The 18496-nt window shown below is 47.2% G+C and overlaps 1 protein-coding gene across 43 annotated transcripts in view; it reads left to right on the forward strand.

Moving 5' to 3' along the window:
- Window positions 1–392: 392 nt before the first annotated feature.
- Window positions 393–18496, forward strand: part of DAG1 (dystroglycan 1) — a 63272-nt gene continuing 45168 nt past the window's right edge. For 5 of the 43 annotated variants that reach the window (XM_084986872.1, XM_084986864.1, XM_084986863.1 and 2 more), the window contains exons 1-2: window positions 994–1136; window positions 8215–8266. The gene's annotated coding sequence lies outside the window, so the exon portion shown is untranslated. 43 annotated transcript variants of the gene reach the window in all.

Here is an 18496-nt window from a genome sequence, read left to right on the forward strand (position 1 = left end):
GGGGAAACCCAGTTCCACCAGGATCCCATGAGCAACCTCTGGCAGGCAGTAGCCAATTCTGTGTTCAGAATGTAATAGCTGACAAGAGTGCGGGCCTGGAATTCCAGCCTGGCCACAGGCCCAGGAAGGGATGGACACATTCTGCACAGGGAACAGAGTCCACCACAGGTCCCATACCCCGACCCGTTGAGTAATTGTTCAGGTCTAGTAACTGAAGCATCTGAGGCCTTTGAGGTGTGGGGGGGTGGCTAGGTAAGCCCTAGGGACAGTGAGAGCGTCTGTAGGAGCCTCCCCTTTAAGGGAGACAGACCTCAGCAGTAACTACCCGCCTTTCTTCCCCCCACCCCCTGAAAGAATGCGGGCCTTGAGTGAGTGACCAGAGCCAGCGGGTCAGAGCTATTTCTGGCGCCTGAGGAGCATCGGATTCCGGGTGTTGAGGGCAGGAGGAGGGGACGAGGGTCAGGCCCGAGCCACTTCCTGGACGCCCCCGCCTGCTGGGGGCACCCGGAGAGGGGCGCGGCTCCCTGCCCTTCCGGTCCTCGCCTCAGTTTCCTCATTAGTATAGGAGGCGGGCAACCGGGCCATCATCGTTTGCAATTTAGAGGACGCTTCCTGAGTGTTTTCTTGGCTTAGAAGTACCTGATCTGCGTTAGAGAGAAATCAGCAGGGCCAAAGGCAGTCTATGGATGGCTAGTTGCGGCAGGGCCAGTCATTAAGCCTGACCACCCGGGTAGGTTGGATGATTCTCAGCGGCTCAAATGCCTGAGGTTGGGCGCGGCGCCCCTCCCCCGCTCCCAGGTCTGAGAGCTCCCCGAGACGCGGACAGCTTGGGGCGTGTTCTAGGGGCGGACTTGGCTCGCCGCGGGGCGGGATTTCCAGGATGGGGCGTGTCTTTTCGGATGGGGGCGTGGCGGGCCAATAGGCAGAGCGACGCTGGCGCGGGCGGGGGCGGAGCCTTTGCGCGGGTGCGGCGCTCTGCGGGGCGGCCGACGCAGGCAGAAGCGGGCGTCGCGGGGACTGTCGGTCGGCGCCGCACGGAGCTGGCCGCGGGATTGGCTGCAGCACTCGCGTGTCAGGGGGTTGCTAGGCTCCGGCCGCGCGCCCCGCCCTCGCGCTCGGCGCCCTCTCACCGCTCGGTACGTGCTCGCGCTGAGGCTGCGGTGCGGCGCTCGCGCTCCTTGGGCTCGGCGGCGGCGGCGCGGCAGCGGCAGCGGCAGCGGCAGCGGCAGCATTGCTCCGAGTCCCCGGGGAGAGGCGACGGAGTCTTGCGGCCCGGAAGAGCGAGCACCTGCTGCAGCCCACTAGCCGGGGCTCGGTGAGTGCGCCGCCGGTCCCCCGCCGCCGTCCTAGCCTTCCGAGGAACACCTGCTGCTGCTCGCTGTTTGGCCCGGGGCGGCGACACGGTCGCGGACGTCCTTGCGGGTGAGGCGGCGGCTCGGCTGGGGTAGAGCCATCCCGTTGTTCTCGGCCCTTCAGGCCAAGGCTGGGGGCGTCCGACGTCCGGGCCCAGGCTGCGCGCCGCGGTGATGGGCCAGGCCTCAGCCCGGAATGCGCTCGCGGGAGCGAGGGGCCTGCGCGTCGGCCGCGGGCGTGTACGACCTGCGGACTGCCTCCCGGGCTTCCACAGAGGGTCGCGCGGCCCAGTTTGGCCAGAGCCAGAGAATGGGGCGTTGAGCCCCCGCGGGAGGCAGGGAAGAGTGCCACAGCTGCTGGGTCTTGGAGCACTCAGAGCTCTGGGGTCACCCGTCCACACACGTATACACTTGGGTTTCTTCGGAAGCCTGCTACTACCTTTTCGTCTTTTTATTAGGTATTGGAAAACCGTATTCTCCCGCGGGTATATTTGGAAAATGTCTTCAGAGAAAATGCTCTCTCGGTTTAGAATCCTTTTGCCATAAATTCCAAGTTAATTTCATACAAACAACTACTAATTTAAAATGCATATTTTAGTCTCTGTGACTTGAGAAGCTCTTAGGTTTGTGAACTTAGTTCAGAACCAGTTTTAATGGTGACCATGCATGAAGTTTTGCTTTGGCGAGAGCTGCAGCCTGGGACAGCTCGGTTATAGCCTAGAGTTCTAAGTTAAGAGTAGGGCCTGCTGTTTCCTTAAATAAGCAAGCAGGCATGGTTCCTGGCATGGAAGCCAGACTCTGTGCAGGGAGGGTGGTGTTTATAGGACATAAGTCCAGATAAAGAAGAGTTGGATGTGCTACCAGGTGTTTTGAAGTTTGGTGTAGATGGGATGTTATAACTTTATCAAGTTGTTCTGTGCTTAGTGTTCGGAGACATAATTTTGGAATGTCCCCTTTTAAAAAAGAATTCAACATTGGAGGCATAGTGTGAATATGGAGAAGCTGAATTAAACTTGGTTTGCCTTGGAGTCTAGGAATAAGAGCTCCTGGCCTGCATGCTTAAAGGAGTTTGAGAAGCCATTTGAGGAGGGAGTTGGATGCCTAGTGTGAGCCAGCTCAAGGTCTGTGGGATACTCTCAAAAGTAAAAGTACTATATAGGCACACATCTGGTTGGAACATGAAAGCTTGTGTTGTTATGTGCCTCTGTTTAAAGAGGCTGAAAAATTTATTTGGCAAAATGCATTCATTTATTTAACAAATATTTGGCTTCACTACTTAGCAAATACTGTGACAAGTCCAGGGGATCCACATGAAAGAGGCTGATTCTGCTCATAAGGAACTCAGTTTTGTGGACAGTGGGGCATGGGGAACCTATGATTGATAGTGTCTGCCGCACTAAGTGTCCCACCACTAACATGGTGTTTTGGGAGCCTGAGGAGAGAGGGAATTCCTGAGTTGATTCTTGCAGGGCCAGCAGGAATTAGCCAGGGGACAGCAAGGTCCCAACACAGAAGAACCACATGTATATGAGTGCCTAAAATAGCACTTGTGAGTCCTCCAGCTTGGCAGGTGGGAGCCCTAGACCTTTCTTACTGAGCTCAGGAGTTCACATTTCATACTCAAGGTGCAGGAAAGCTTTTCCTCAGTGGAGTGGCATGGTCCAGACCTCTGTTTAGAAAGATCTTGCTGGTGGCCCCATAGGTAGTAGCAGGGAGGGGTGGGAAAAGGACCTCTGGCTGTGAGGGCAGCCAATAAAGGAGCAATGAGGGAGGAGGAGGCAGCTCTGGAGACTGGCTGAAAAGTTTGAGCAAAGGGGATACCAAGCTGTGATGGGGGAGGAGACTGCATTCTGGAACGTGTGGGCCAGAAGATTGAGCGTGACCAAGAATTTAAACCACCTCTTCTGCAAGTTTGCTGGTGTCTCTTAAACAATGAATATGATGGAGTTTGGAGGGACCTTGGGGCCACTTAGACTGGGATTGTTGTTTAGAAAAGGAGAAGCATGGCATTTGTTTATTAAAAACCTTAAACAACCTTATTTCTTACTTTAGCTGGGGGCATTGCTTTTCCTCTTGGGCAGACAGGGCTGGTATATTAACCTCTGAGAGTAAATGTGTATTCATCCTTGTTGTGACACATGAGAGCATGTTCAGTCTTTTAACTTCACAGTTGTTCCAGCCTTTTCCTGAGCCCTGGGTCAGTGATGCGATGGATCTACATCAGCCACAGTTGAGGGTCTTCTGTGTTTCTGCTGTATATGCATCATTGCTAACGTTTGTGAGAATCCTTGATAGTGGCCTAACAAACTGAGTCACAGATGAAGGAGTGTTCCCACAGTCACACAACTGTTAAGTGTCAGAATTAGGATTCAAACCTAGTTTGAACGTTTTGCTATATCAATCTGTGTTTGTGTTGCATCAAACTGATAATGGTGGCCTCAGTTGGGTCCTTCTCTGGCAGAGACCAAGCCCAGGTGTCTGGTGGTGGGCAGAATGCCAGGATGAGATCCCACATGGAATTCCAGGAACATACTGTCAGGGACCATTTTCAGAAACCTAGGGCTGGTCGGAGCCTTCTTGAGGCCTGTGCTGGTTGCTCTGGCACCATGCTGAAGTAAGCCCAGGAACTTGGGTTCTAGGATGGGGAAGGCCGACTTTAGGGGAGAACTACATTTGAGCTAGACATTCAGGAAGGGTTAATGGATTGGTGAAGGAGTGGTGTCAAGAAGGTCACAATTAGGGATTCCTGTTGTCGTGCAGTGGAAACGAATCCTACTAGGAACCATGAGGTAGTGGGTCTGATCCCTGGTCTTGCTGTGTGGGTTAAGGATCTGGCGTTGCCATGAACTGTGGTGTAGGCCAGCAGTTGTAGCTGTAGTCAGACCCCTAGCTTGGGAACCTCCATATGCTGCAGGTGCGACCCTAAAAAGCAAAAAAAAAAAAAAAGAAAAAAGAAAAAAAAGTCACAATTATGTGGAATAAAAAGAGGTGAGCAGAGGAAAGGGGTGGGAGGGTGAAGACTGGAGGTTTTTCTGTATATTCTGGAAGGTTGGGTTAGAGTCAGAATGCCACATGGAGGAGTTTGGTGTTATTTAAGAATGGGGAACCTTGAAGGTCACAGAGCACAGCTGTGGTGGGGTCAGCTTTTCCAGTGTGAATGTGGAAGCTGGGCTGGACTGGAGGCAGGTTGGTTACTGCTGTGGTTCAGTGGGAAGATAGTGGATTTGAACAAGAACATTGGTTAGCAAAGGAGTGGAGAGATAAAGGGGATTCACGATGAGCCAGTTCAGTAGAGGGACCTGGGTGATACAGGGACCTGGCAGGGGTCTACCATTCAGTGGAAGGGCAGGAGGTTTACAGTGAAATGAGGATGTAAGGCTGCGTCAGCTGAGTGTTGGTGAGGACTTGAGAAACTTGGAATAGAAAGGGGCTCCTAGACTGTAGGTAGGAAGGCTTGAGTCTGTGACAGGCAGGCAAGATGGTGAGAAAGAGGTGAACTTATGAAAGAGAAAGTATGATTTGTTAACCCACTTGGTAAGTAGAGGAACAGTGCTGTTTTGTTTTGTTTGTCTTTTTGTCTTTTCTAGGGCTGCGCCTGATATGTGGAGGTTCCAGGCTAGGAGTCTAATCAGAGCTGTAGCTGCCCACCTGTGCCGCAGCCACAGCAATGCTGGATCTGAGCTTCGTCTGTGACCTACACCACAGCTCATGGCAACGCTGGGTCCTTAACCCACTGAGTGAGGCCAGGGATCAAACCCAAAACCTCATGGTTCCTAGTTGGATTTGTTAACCACTGAGCCACGACAGGAACTCCAGGTTTGTTTTTCTTTTTAGGGCTGCACTTGTGGCATATGGAAGTTCCCAGGCTGTGCCACAGGCACAGCAATGCCAGATCCGAGCCTGAGCTCATAGCAATGCCGAATTCTTAACCCACTGGTCGAGACTAGGGATTAAACCTGCATGCTCATGGGTGCTAGTCAGGTTTGTAACCCACTTAGCCACAAGGGGAACTCCCAGGAATGTTTTCAAAATGTCTACAGTTTTGGGGACTCAAGATTACAGCAGTGGGAATGTAGTTTTAGTCTGGATTTATTTAAAGAATTGCCACTGGCTCTCAGATTTGACCTGTGGCGAGGCAAACTAAAGGTGGCCTGAAGTTGGAGTCCTTTTACCTGTGCTTGCCTTTGTTTTGGCCTTGCTCAAGCCATGTGGAAGTTCCTAGGACAGGGATCAAACCATTGCTATAGCAGTGACCCAAGCTGCTGCAGTGACAATGCCGGATCCTTAACCTGCAGTACCACGAGGGCACCCTCTGTGCTTGCCTTTTTGAGCTGGGTTTATTTTGGTCATAGGGTTCCCTCCCCACTCCCCAGCATGTGGAAATTTCCAGGCAGAGAAATTCCCACCTGTTCTACAGCAGTGATGATGCCAGATCCTTAACCCACTGAACTACCAGGGAACTCCATGGTCATAGCCGCCTTCTTCTTTTTTTTTTTTTTTGGTCTTTTTAGGGGCATATGGAGGTTCCCAGGCTAGGGGTCAAACTGGAGCTGTAGCTGCTGGCAACAGCCATAGCCACAGCCGCAACCACAGCGACACCAGATCTGAGTCTGCAACCTGTACACAGCTCACAGCAATGCCAGCTCCTTAACCCACTGAGTAAGGTGTCATGTGTCCTCATGGATACTAGTCAGATTCATTTCCGCTGAGCCACAGTGGGAACTCCAGTCATAATCTTCTTGATAAGAGGCACATAACTAGCCCAGTGGAATGGCAGGCAGTGATAGACTTCTTTTGTGGTTAGGCAAGAATAAGAGTAAGGGCTCGGGTTTTTTCCTAGCCAGTTTAGAAAGTCAGCAATGAGAGGTTTGATTCAATATTCCAGCTTCTGGGGTGCATTGTTTAAATTTGAACCGCTGTAGAGTGTGACTGCATGGAGACTGGAGGCTTCCAGAGTATCTAAGAAGTAAGAAATGCTTGTGTGAACATCCAGCCATCCAGATGGGGACTAGAGTATTGAACTTTAAGGGAACTCAAAGAGAATACATTCAGATACTGTGGTCTTCACTGTGTCCTGTGTATTGGTCGGGGATTTCTCCTTCCTTTTCTGGAGTAAGTTTTTTCTCTCCTTCATGTTTAAAGAGTGTTACTAGCATTACTGTGCTGTTGGTTCTTTTTTTTTTTTTTTTTTTTTTTTTGGTCTTTTTGCTATTTCTTGGTCTTGGGCCGCTCCCGTGGCATATGGAGATTCCCAGGCTAGGAGTCCAATCGGAGCTGTAGCCACCGGCCTACACCAGAGCCACAGCAACGCGGGATCTGAGCCGCGTCTGCAACCTACACCACAGCTCACGGCAACGCCGGATCGTTAACCCACTGAGCAAGGGCAGGGACCGAACCCGCAACCTCATGGTTCCTAGTCGGATTCGTTAACCACTGCGCCACGACAGGAACTCCTGCTGTTGCTTCTTAAGCCCATCTTTCTCCGATTTTTCTGTGTTGACACTTCAGTCTGGAGTAAGGTAATGGTGGTTTTGAATACACTAGCGATTAATCTGGTTGTTTCCCAGTAGGTCTTTGTGCATCCATGCCTTTGAGTATTAATTGCTCAGATAGCAGTTTCTATAAATAGAATTTTAGAGTAGTTTACAAAATTACACCAGCCGGAGGGCTTAATTTAGCCTTAATAAATAGGGTTTCCCATTTTCCTATTTCTTAGGTTTGATAGCTAAGCATTTTCTTAGCCTTGCTCTGGGCCCACAGTGAAAGGATTGGTGGGATACAGTGGTAAAATAATCATAAACTGAGGGTGTCTAAGTTGGTGAAACTGTTTTGTGTCCTCTGTCAAAGTGAAGTAAATCTAAATGAAACTCTTGCAGTATATTGACTTAATTTATATTTTATTTTATTTATTTTTTTTTGCTATTTCTTGGGCCGCTCTCACGGCATATGGAGGTTCCCAGGGTAGGGGTCTAATTGGAGCTGTAGCCACCGGCCTACGCCAGAGCCACAGCAACGCGGGATCTGAGCTGCGTCTGCAATCTACACCACAGCTCACGGCAACGCCGGATCGTTAACCCACTGAGCAAGGGCAGGGACCGAACCCGCAACCTCATGGTTCCTAGTCGGATTCGTTAACCACTGCGCCACGACAGGAACTCCTAATTTATATTTTAAAAGGAGGATTTCAGTGGGAATAATCAGCTGAATATAAAAAAAAAATCACTTTTGTTATGCATTGTCCTGAACATCATAGGTTGTATTTATTTATTTATTATTTTTTTTGCCTTTTTGCCATTTCTAGGGCCGCTCCTGTGGCATATGGAGGTTCCCAGGCTAGGGGTCTAATTGGAGCTGCAGCTGCCGGCCTACACCAGAGCCACAGCAACGTGGGATCCAAGCAGTGTCTGCAACCTACACCACAGCTCACAGCAACACCGGATCCTTAACCCACTGAGCAAGGCCAGGGATCGAACCCATAATCTCATGGTTCCTAGTCAGATTTGTTAACCACTGAGCCACAATGGGAATGCCCCATATGTTGCATTTAATAGCACTGAGGTTTCCCTTCTTAATTATACCTTCTTGAGCTAATTTTTTTTTTTTTTTTAAATACCAGTCTAAATTTTAGGCATTGGGATTAATTTTATATCTTTGAAGCTGTTTATAATTTTGGCCCTGGATTGAGTGAACAGAAAAAAATTTCACTTTCTTATTACCTGTTGACAATAAAGGGTGACTGATTGGTGGTGTGGACAAGAGACTGAGCAGCATTTCCCACTTCCCTGGTGGTGGTCATTGTGGTATATATAATCCTCTTTTGGTTGTGGGCATTCACCAATATTGGTTCCTTCTTTTCCTGCAGGGTCTCTGCTCTCCAGGAAGATAAGCCTATTAAAACAGCCTAGCTATAGGAGGTGAGGTAAGGTACTTGAAAATGAAGATTTCTGCAAAAGAAAGATGATGAATAATCATGTACTTGGTAAAATGATCATGGAATTTTAAAATACTATAGTGGGGGAAAAGCTGTATTAAATAATACATATGTTTAAAACAAGAAATGTGGACGATAGGAGTAGAAAGGGAAGGAAAAATCCCCCTTGTCCTCCCAACTTTATTTTCTCTTTAAATAGGAAATGTCGACACATGATACAAACTCAAAAAGTTCGAAAGGATTATACAAGGGAAAGAAATCTTTCTACCCATTCCCTCAGTCCCTACTTCCCCTCCCTAGGAGCAGCTGTTATCCTGATTCCTGGGTGTCCTCCAGAGATGGCCCTTGGGCAGCACTTTTACTCAGTTTAGGTTAGAATATAAATTTAATTTTTAATCTTGCTTTTCTCCTCCTAGAATTGCAGCATGATCATTGTTCTATAAACACAACATTTCGAATGGTTAACGTGTCCCTAGTCCTTAAACAGTTGTTAATCTTGCTTTGTTTACCGTATGTAATGTTGCAGTTAACATCTTTGTGCATAAATTTTTTTAGAATCTTTTTTTTTTTTTTTTGTCTTTTTTTGCTATTTCTTGGGCCGCTCCCGCGGCATATGGAGGCTCCCAGGTTAGGGGTTAAATCGGAGCTGTAGCCACCGGCCTACGCCAGAGCCACAGCAACGCGGGATCCGAGCCGCGTCTGCAACCTACACCACAGCTCACGGCAACGCCAGATCGTTAACCCACTGAGCAAGGGCAGGGACTGAACCCGCAACCTCATGGTTCCTAGTCGGATTCGTTAACCACTGTGCCACGACGGGAACTCCTTTTTTTTTTTTTAAATCACCACAATATTAAATACAAAACTTTTGGGAAAAGTGTGACATAATTTAGAGTTTTGGAGGCGTACATCTATAATGTCAAATAAGACAGATTTATATTGATTTTTATTTTTAAGCACTGTGTACTTTTTCTGTAGTTCTTTTTCAGTGACTTGCATGGGTATGCAATTTTTATAGCCACATAGAGGCCCAGACTCCGTATTCCCTGCCATTGGGGGTGTGTGTAGCCACAGATTCATTCTTCCTGAGGCATACGCTAAGTATAGGGGAGTGTGCCAGTTGGGGAGCTCACGGACAAGTGAAACACTTGGAAAGATGTGTCATACTTAGGGAAAGAGGTGCCAGTGCCCAGCTTGGTCCAGTTTTGGCATTTGCTCTTCATTTCTATGAATGTTGAGTTTTTGTGTGTGGAGTATGGGAATCAACAAATAAGCACTGTTTACAGAGTTCTTCCTAATGGCTGGTGTATATATATTGAAACAGATTCATGGAATTGGAAGATGCTTGTTTTGGCAAATGTCGCACTTGTCTCTGTTTTACTTTTCACTCTTCTGGGAGCATTTTCCCCATGCATTCCAGGGGTTGGTATGGGATTACTTAAGAAGATTCCAAAGCCTGTGAACCAGTTCTGCCTTGGTTTTCATAAATACCTCTCTTAACTAGCTTAGCAGTTCTCCAGGGAGGGTTGATTCTATAGCCAGTTTTTGCAAAGAAAAGTGATAAAGTCAATAATAGAATTGCAAATACTGTTTCCTTTTTATTTGACTATTAATCACAACCTGGTATATCATCCGTATTTTGGGCTCTTACACTATAAAATGATTTCATAAGACTTGCATCTCTTATCACTGAAAATGTCCTTTGTATATTCCTACTTGAGCTGGTATGTTGTGTTTTTATCGGACCCACCCTGACCTTAGGGAGCCTTGCTTATTGGGTTTTTAAATAATGGAGACTAACCTGAAAAGTTAGTGGATTTTTGAGCAGGGGTGGATTCTGGTTCTTATGAAAAACAAGGAAGTGTAGAGAACTTTGCTCTACCTGTTATGTTAAACATGCCTGAATAAGTGCCTTATATTTTCAGATTTTTACTTGGGAAGATTGAATTGCCTGAGTAGAAAAATATGGTAGGAGGAGACTAGAAGAGAGCTCTTTATTAAAGATCTAAAAATAGAATTCATTAAAGTCACAAATAGATAATAGTAGGACTCATGTCTCCTACTTTCCTTCTCTGGATTGTACTACCAGCTGTTGCTTCTGCTTACCTGGAAAAGATCACAATATTTTGTCAGAAGGGTCAATAGTGTAGACTTAACATACTGTGTTTGCCAGTCTGAACATGTGCTTTCCAGTTTTAAAAGTAGTTTAAAAATTGACTGGATTCCTTGGCACTGGGCAAAAATCCTTAGCCGGAAAAGTTGATTCTTCTGCTTGTAGTGCCAGCCCTGGGCTGACAGGGCCTGTGGGTCCCCTGTCCGCTCAAAGCCCTGACTTTTTTTTAACCCCTTCTGGTTGGGCACTGCTGACCAGAGAGAGGACTCCTCTATAGGTCATCTAATCCACATGACTTAATCTATTGGCACCTCAGGTCTCCCTTCTGGTTTTTTTTAGGAGGGGTCCTTTTAGATTTTCACAGCTGGAAGAAAATGGCTGCTTAGGCTTTCTTCTCATGCAGGCGTCTGATGCCCTGAGCTGCCTGTGCCCTTTCCCTCTATGTGAGGGGGTGAAGGAATGTCCTGGCTTCCTCCTCCTCTCCTGCCATGAGCTTCCAGGGAGAATGGGGCCCATTGTGGGCTCTGCCCACAAGCACAGCCCTCCACTTCAGTGTCAGGCCTGCCGTAGTCCCTCTGTTCAGTCTGCTGTGGTTATGGGATGCCGAGGGGCCAGAAACACAGCATACAGTCATTTTCTCACATGCTGACCTGCTGTTCAGGAGTGTTCTTGGGGATGGTGCTTGTGCATTGTTTGCCTCTGGGTCTGCCCTATGATTTTGTCACATCCTGGTAAACATTCTTGTGGACCCTTTTGTAGGCCTGAGCTCACTCTTGTGGTAGATCTCAGGCCATATTTGGAGAGGCAGGCCTGCTGCTCCCAAGGGTGACTGAGTGCCAGGTCACAGGAGGCTGGGCAGTCTCTCCAGGCCTTTCTTGTGTTTCGAAATCTGCTGGGAAGCATAGGATTAATCTGTATGTGAGTTAAATAGGACTTCAGAATCTTGTTTTTCAAATCAGTTTTGGCCTTCTCTTTATATCAGTAAGACTGGGAAGAAACATATTTTGTTTTGTTTTTGTTTTTGTTTTTTTTTGGTCTTTTTGCTATTTGGGCCGCTCCCGCGGCATATGGAGGTTCCCCGGCTAGGGGTCTAATTGGAGTTGTAGCCATTGGCCTACACCAGAGCCACAGCAATGCGGGATCCGAGGCGCGTCTGCAACCTACACCACAGCTCACGGCAATGCCGGATCCTTAACCCACTGAGCAAGGGCAGGGACCAAACCTGCAACCTCATGGTTCCTAGTCGGATTCGTTAACCACTGCGCCACGACGGGAACTCCGGAAGAAACATATTTTGGCCTTAACTGTAGGACTGGTTTGAAGATGTGAAATGCCAGAATGTTGGGTAGGAAAAGCTGGAGAGATGCAGCTTTTTAAAAAACAGGTTTATTCTGGATGTGGGAGCTCTCCCCTCATATCAGACTGCCTTACCCATCAGAAAGTTTTTCTCCTGACCCCAGGCGAGTGTGTCCCTGGAAAAGAATGTAAGAGATAAGTATGGTTTTGATGAGTGGACAGATAGAGACCACTGGCTGCTTCTTTTTTGAGGTATTGGCTTCAGATAAGGAGCCAGATGTGTGGTCAGCTGTTTAGCAGGTTCTGTGAAGGTAAGTGAATGAGCTGGTAGTGGTGGTGGGGATGGGAAAGGCCTGGTCAGGTCCTCCTGGAGTTGGTGATGGGCTTCTTTACATGAGGTCTATATGATTGCATGGAGGGCTGCTGAGAAATTTGCACCTCTAAGGAGTTCTCTTGTGGCACAGTGGGTTAAGGATCTGGTGTTGTCACTGCAACAACTCAGGTCAATGCTGTGGGTTCCATCCCTGGCCTGGGAACTTCCAAATGCTGTGAGTGTAGCCAAAAAAAAAAAAAAAAAAAAAATTGCTCCTTTAAAACTTAGGTTGACTTGAGAAATTGTTCTTATATTTAAAAAAAATTCCTTTTTTTTTTTTTTTTTTTTGCTTTTTAGGGCTGTGGCATATAGAATTTCCTAGGCTAGGGGTTGAAATTGGAGCTACAGCTGGGGCCCGTGCCACAGCCACAGTTGTAGGATCCCAGTGGCATCTGCAAGCTATACCATACCTCACTGCAATGCCGGATCCTTAAACCACTGAGCGAGGCCAGGGATTGAACCTGTGTCCTCAGTGATGCTAGGCGAGTTCATTTCCGACGGGAACCAAAAACTGCATTCTTTCCATGATGCTTCAGTATGTACAATTTCTTTGTGCTCTGTGGGAGTGTCCTGTGAAAGGAGCAGCTGGCACTGCACTGCCCTGGATATTTACCTTCCTCCTACTTTTTTTTTCCCTTTTATTACAGGAAAAAATTTTTTTTAGGAGTTCCTGTCTTGGCACAGCAGAAACGAATCTGACTAGGAACCATGAGGTTGTGGGTTCAATCCCTGGCCTTGCTCAGCGGGTCAAGGATCTGGCATTGCTGTGAGCTGTGGTGTAGGTCACAGACTCGGCTCAGATCTGGCGTTGCTGTGGCTCTGGCGTAGGCTGGTGGCTATAGCTCCAATTTGACCTCTAGCCTGGGAATCTCCATATGCCGTGGATGTGGCTCTGAAAAGACAAAAGACAAAAAAAAATTTTTTTTTTAGCCTATTTTATCCTTCTGATCAGAGTGATATGTTTCCTTCTCTGTTTTAGGATTGGGAGTGGCATTAGTTTTTATCGAATAAAGGAATAAAACATATTTGCCATGCTGAGATCACACTGCAAGTGCCAGCACTTGTTAGGAAATGGTATTGAGTTTTTTAAAGGACAACTGATCTTTCAGGTAGTGCTTGGTCATGCTGTGGTATTTTGGGTCATGACTTCCAAGATATGAGGCCTGTCCATTGAAGGTCCTTGCTTTTTTGCAAGACAGGTAAGTTTTTTGGCACAAGCGTAATGAGATTGGACAATGGGAGTTCTCTTCATGGCTTAGTGGTTAACGAACCCTACTAGGATCCATGAGGATGCAGGTTTGATCCCTGGCCTCACTCGGTGGGTTAAGGATCCGGTGTTGCTGTGGTGTAGGTCGCAGATGTGGCTTGGATCCCGTGTTGCTGTGGCTGTGGTATAGGCCAGCAGCTGTAGCTCCGATTTGACCCCTAGCCTGGGAACCTCCATATGCCTCCAGTGTGGCCCTAAAAAGCCAAAAAGAACAAAAAAAAAAAGATTGGACAGTGAAAACACTGAGTACCCTCAGCAATAGAAATTTGGGCCTGAGGAGGGAATCTGCCAGAGGTACTGAGTCCCCTGGAAGCCCCCTGTCCTAAATGTGGCATTAAGTAAGGTCTTTGACCTCTCTGCTCGGTAAAATTGGCGTAGAATGTCCTCCCCATGGGCTGCCGAGGAGGAAGTGGCAGCTTCTTGGTAATGTGCCCTACACCTATCCCTAATTGCTACTTATTATTACACTTGTCCTTTTTCTTCTGTAAACCTAGAATCTAATATTTAATAAAGGCTGGACATATTTCTTAGATTGTGATGGGTTCAGGGGTGTTTTTTATTGTCTTAAAATTACCTATGTAATAGATTATATTTTATATGCACCAAATAGTATCTCATTAAAAAAAAAAAAAAAACAACACCCTTGGAGTTCCCGTCGTGGCTCAGTGGTTAACGAATCCTACTAGGAACCATGAGGTTGTGGGTTCGATCCATGGCCTTGCTCAGTGGGTTAAGGATCCAGCATTGCCATGGGCTGTGGTGTAGATTGCAGACACTGCTCGGATCCCGCGCTGCTGTGGCTCTGGCGTCGGCCGGCAGCTGCAGCTCCAATTAGACCCCTAGTCTGGGAACCTCCATGTGCCACAGGAGCTGCCCTAGAAATGGCAAAAAGACAAAAAAGAAACCAAAAAAAAACCCCCAAAAAACAACAAAAAAACCCACCCTAGAGGTGAACCCCTTGGTACCTCCCAGGAAGCGGCTCTATCTTGACTGCTTGCTCACCTGTGGAGCTTTGAGTACTGGTGGTATCTTACTGGGGCACGTGGTCCATGGAGACATTTTACTCATCAAGATGAATAAAGGAAAAAAGTAGTTTGAGAACCAAGTAGTTTTGTTAACTAGACAGAATTGTTTTTATATATATATATATATATATATATATATATATTTTTTTTTTTTTTTTTGGTCTTTTTGCCATTTCTTGGACCGCTCCCGCGGCATATGGAGGTTCCCAGGCTAGGGGTTGAATCAGAGCTGTAGCCACCGGCCTACACCACAGCCACAGCAATGCAGGATCCGAGCCGTGTCTGCAACCTACACCACAGCTCACGGCAATGCTGGATCCTTAACCCACTGAGCAAGGGCAGGGATGAACCCGTAACCTCATGGTTTTTAGTCGGATTCGTTAACCACTGCACCACGATGGGAACTCCAGAATTGTTTATATTTTAAAGGAGTTTCTTGGGAGAGTCCTTGACCTGCCCAGGTTTGTTTTCTTTTCTTTCTTTTTTGGCCACACCATGGCATATGGAGTTCCTGGGCCAGGGATCAGATCTGAGCCATGGCTGCAACCTATGCTGCAGCTCTGGCAACACAGGATCCTTAACCCACTCTGCTGAGCTGAGGATCAGACTTGCATCCCAGTGCTCCAGAGATGCTACCAGTCCCGTTGCGCCGCAGTGGGAACTCTTGTTTTCCTTTTTTTAGGCTACACCCGAGGTGTGTGGAAATTCCTGGGCCAGGGATCAAACCTGTGTCACAGCAGTGAGCCCAGACACAGCAGTGACAACACCCAGGTCCTTAACCCACTATGCCACGAGGGAATTCCCTATTTCCTTTTTGTTGTATAACATTTATTTATTTTTGAGTTATCAGCAGCAATGCATGCCTGATATGAAAAGCCCTTGGTTTTCAAGGGACTACACATATACTTATTTTTTTCTCATATGACCATATGACTTCCTGCCTAGGTAACCTATATAGTGGTTTGACTTTTCAGCCAACAGATACATTTTAAGAGACTTGGAGCCATTGAGCGCTCCTGGTTGAATGTTGGGTAGCAGTAGGTTCTGTACCTGGAACATAAAATTCAGCTGAGCTGTCCAGTTGTAATTCTTTGGTGTTTTTTTTTTGGTCTTAGGGCCACAGCCACGGCATATGGAGGTTCCCAGGCCAGGGGTTGAATCGGAGCTGCAGCCGCCGGGCTACACCACAGCCACAGCAAGGCAGGATCCAAGCTGTGTCTGTGACCTACCCCACAGCTCATAGCGATACCAGATCCTTAACCCACTGAGTGAGGCCACGGATCGAACCTGTATCCTCATGGATGCTAGTCAGATTCGTTTCTGCTGAGCCGTGGCGGGAACTCACAGTTGGAATTCTTTAGAACAGAAATTTTAAGATTTTTTTTTTTTTGCCTTTTAGGGCCACTGGAAATTTTAAGATTTTTTGTTTGTTGTTTGGTAGGATGAACTTAGTCTAGAATGTCAGAACCTTACTCTGTAAAGTCAGCATCCTCCTGGGAAACCTGAAGTGTTTTTAGGCTTTCTTGATTCCTTGAGGGACAGATTGAACATAGAGCTGTGGGGTGTGAGGAAGATGAGGGTGCTCAACTTCTGAGCAGAGGATAATTATCCTAAAGACAAATACTGTGTTCTAGCCTCCAGGTGATGAAGGCACTGTATTTTATGATTCTGTGTTGAGGGGGAACTGCCTGTGGGTTCCCATTAGAGAAGGCTCCAGGTGATTTCCAGATGGTGAAGGCATTTGGTCTTTGACCTTTGTGTTAGAGACAGTGAGGGTAGAGCCGTTGGCTTTTAACAGATAAGAAAATGACATGATACCACCAGAGGGGAGCTGAAAATCTCTAAATGCTCAGTCTTAATCCTCTGATAGGGTAGAGGGGAAGCAGAGCCCACAGGGCTTCTCCCAGCCTGGGAGTAGTCCTGGGGCAGTTCAGAACAGTCCAGAGGAGGCCACTGTACAGGAACTGATTCTCAGTACAACAGAATCCTGTGTAGAAATAAGCCCATTTTTATTGCAGGCACTGCAGACTCCTTATCGTTGTGACAGGATTATTGACCTTGGCTGTTTTATTTTGAATTTGGATCTGGGGTGGCAAAAGCAGGACACTTGTGTGTATACAAGTTCCTTAGCTGGTCTGCTCATGCAGGTTGTCTGAAGCACAGAAACATTACACACATAAGATGATATGAGTGACTAGATTAAGATTGTTTGTATTTTGTATGTATGCGTATATGTGTGTTTTTTGTTGTTGTTTTGTTTTTTTGTTTGTTTGTTTTTGGCTGCACCCACGGCACACGGAAGTTCCCAGGCCAGGGCTCCAACCTCTCCTCAGCAGTGACTTGAGCCATAGTAGTGACAACACCACCCCAGATCCTTAATTCACTAGGCCACCAGGGAACTCCTGTATATATATTTTAAGGGTTTTTTTTTCCTTCCCCTCTTGCACCTGTGGCATATGGAAGTTCCCAGGCCAGGGATTGAATCTGAGCTGCAGCTGCAGTAGTGCCAGATCCTTAACCTGTTGAGCCGTAGTGAGAAACCTAAGGTGTGTATTTGTGTCAGGTCCTTTTCTTTTCATGCATCACCTTACCTAATGAATATATGTTATACTTGGAAAAAGTTAAAGAAAAGAGGAGTTTGATTTAGGAAGTGTTTAAAATTAAATATTAACTGTTAAATGGCTCTATAAGACAGGCTAACCATGCGCTATGGAGGGGACTGTCATCTGGCACCCAGCAAGCAGGCCCAGTTGGCACTGAGTTTCAGTTATTTGTTCATTAAAGCAGATGGTTTTTGAGTCACTGTCATGTCCAGGGCACTGTGCTAGGCCCTGGAAATCGATTGGTGATGGATAAGAGAGGATTGGGCCCTACCCCTGCCCTGAAGAAAAGAGTGTGGATAAGTGATTATTGTTTCCCTTCAGTTGATTTTTTTTTTTTTTTTTTTTTTTTGGGGCTTTTTAAGGCCATACCTGCAGCATACAGAAGTTCCCAGGCTAGGGGTCAAATCAGAGCTGCAGCTGCTGGCCTACGCCATAGCCACAGAAATGCCAGATCTGAGCTGCATTTATGACCTACACTGTAGCTCATGGCAGTGCCAGATCCTTAATGAGGCCAGGGATTGAATCCACATCCTTATGGATATTAGTTGGGTTTATTACTTCTGAGCCACAGCGGGAACTCCTCAGTTAATCTTTTTCAGAAGAAGTGTAGTTTGGAGAACCTGATGGTACTGCCATGTGCCTCTGATTCATCGTAAGGGGAAGTGGGGGGCATAAGGGATCAGGGAGAGGATCTTAGCTTGTAAGCCATTCTAGATTATTTTCAAAGCCAAGCTGACATTTGGGTACACATTGATGTGTCTGTGTCCTATTGAGCCATTTCCTGACCCTGATGCCTTAGGCGATTCTGATGGGGTCTTCGAGATGGAGTTGCAGGGAGTGGTCACAGTGAACTGTGGGTACCCCTTTTGGTTTGATAATGATTTGGATGAGGGTGTGTGTTAGGGGGGCTTTGCAGGATAATTGAGGAAGCTGCAGGAGGAGATGGGAGGGGAATTAGGAAAGATGAACCTTGGAACGGGGTAGGGAGGGAGAAGATCACTCACAGTGTGCAGAGGAACTTTGCCATATTTGCTGTTTTTTGTTTTTTTGTGGCCTTGCCTATGGCATGTGGAAATTTCTAGGCCTGGGATTGAACCCAGGCCACAGCAGTGACCAAGCCATAGCAGTGACAGCACTGGATCCTTAACTGCTAGGCTACCAGGGAACTCTTGTGTTTTCTCTTTTAATCCCTAAGTCAGCTGAAGGAGGTTGGAGGTGAGGAGTGCAGTGGGTTACTGTCTGGGGATGGAGAGGAGTGGAGACTAGAGGCCACTATGGGGCCATGTCAGCTAGTGGTAGGGGTGGGAGATGGGGATGGAGGCTTTGGCCAACCATGAGAGGATGGAGTTCTGGTGGCATAGATAGAGCCAGCTGAACAGAAACAGAGGCTGTGAGATTGTACTAGCCCAGAGTTGAGGAGCCTAAAAGACAATGCTGGTGTGCTTGACCTGGGGAGGAAGTTAAAACTTTTCAGTCTCTGGGAATCAGGAAAGTCTACTGTGGAAGGGAGTAATGACTGGATACATTGTCAGGATT

This window comes from Sus scrofa, chromosome 13, assembly GCF_054392235.1.
Source record: "Sus scrofa isolate SSC_HxYL_T2T_F1_AM1 chromosome 13, Sscrofa_HxYL_maternal_Yorkshire_Landrace_v2.0, whole genome shotgun sequence".
In the NCBI taxonomy this organism is placed as follows: domain Eukaryota; kingdom Metazoa; phylum Chordata; class Mammalia; order Artiodactyla; family Suidae; genus Sus; species Sus scrofa.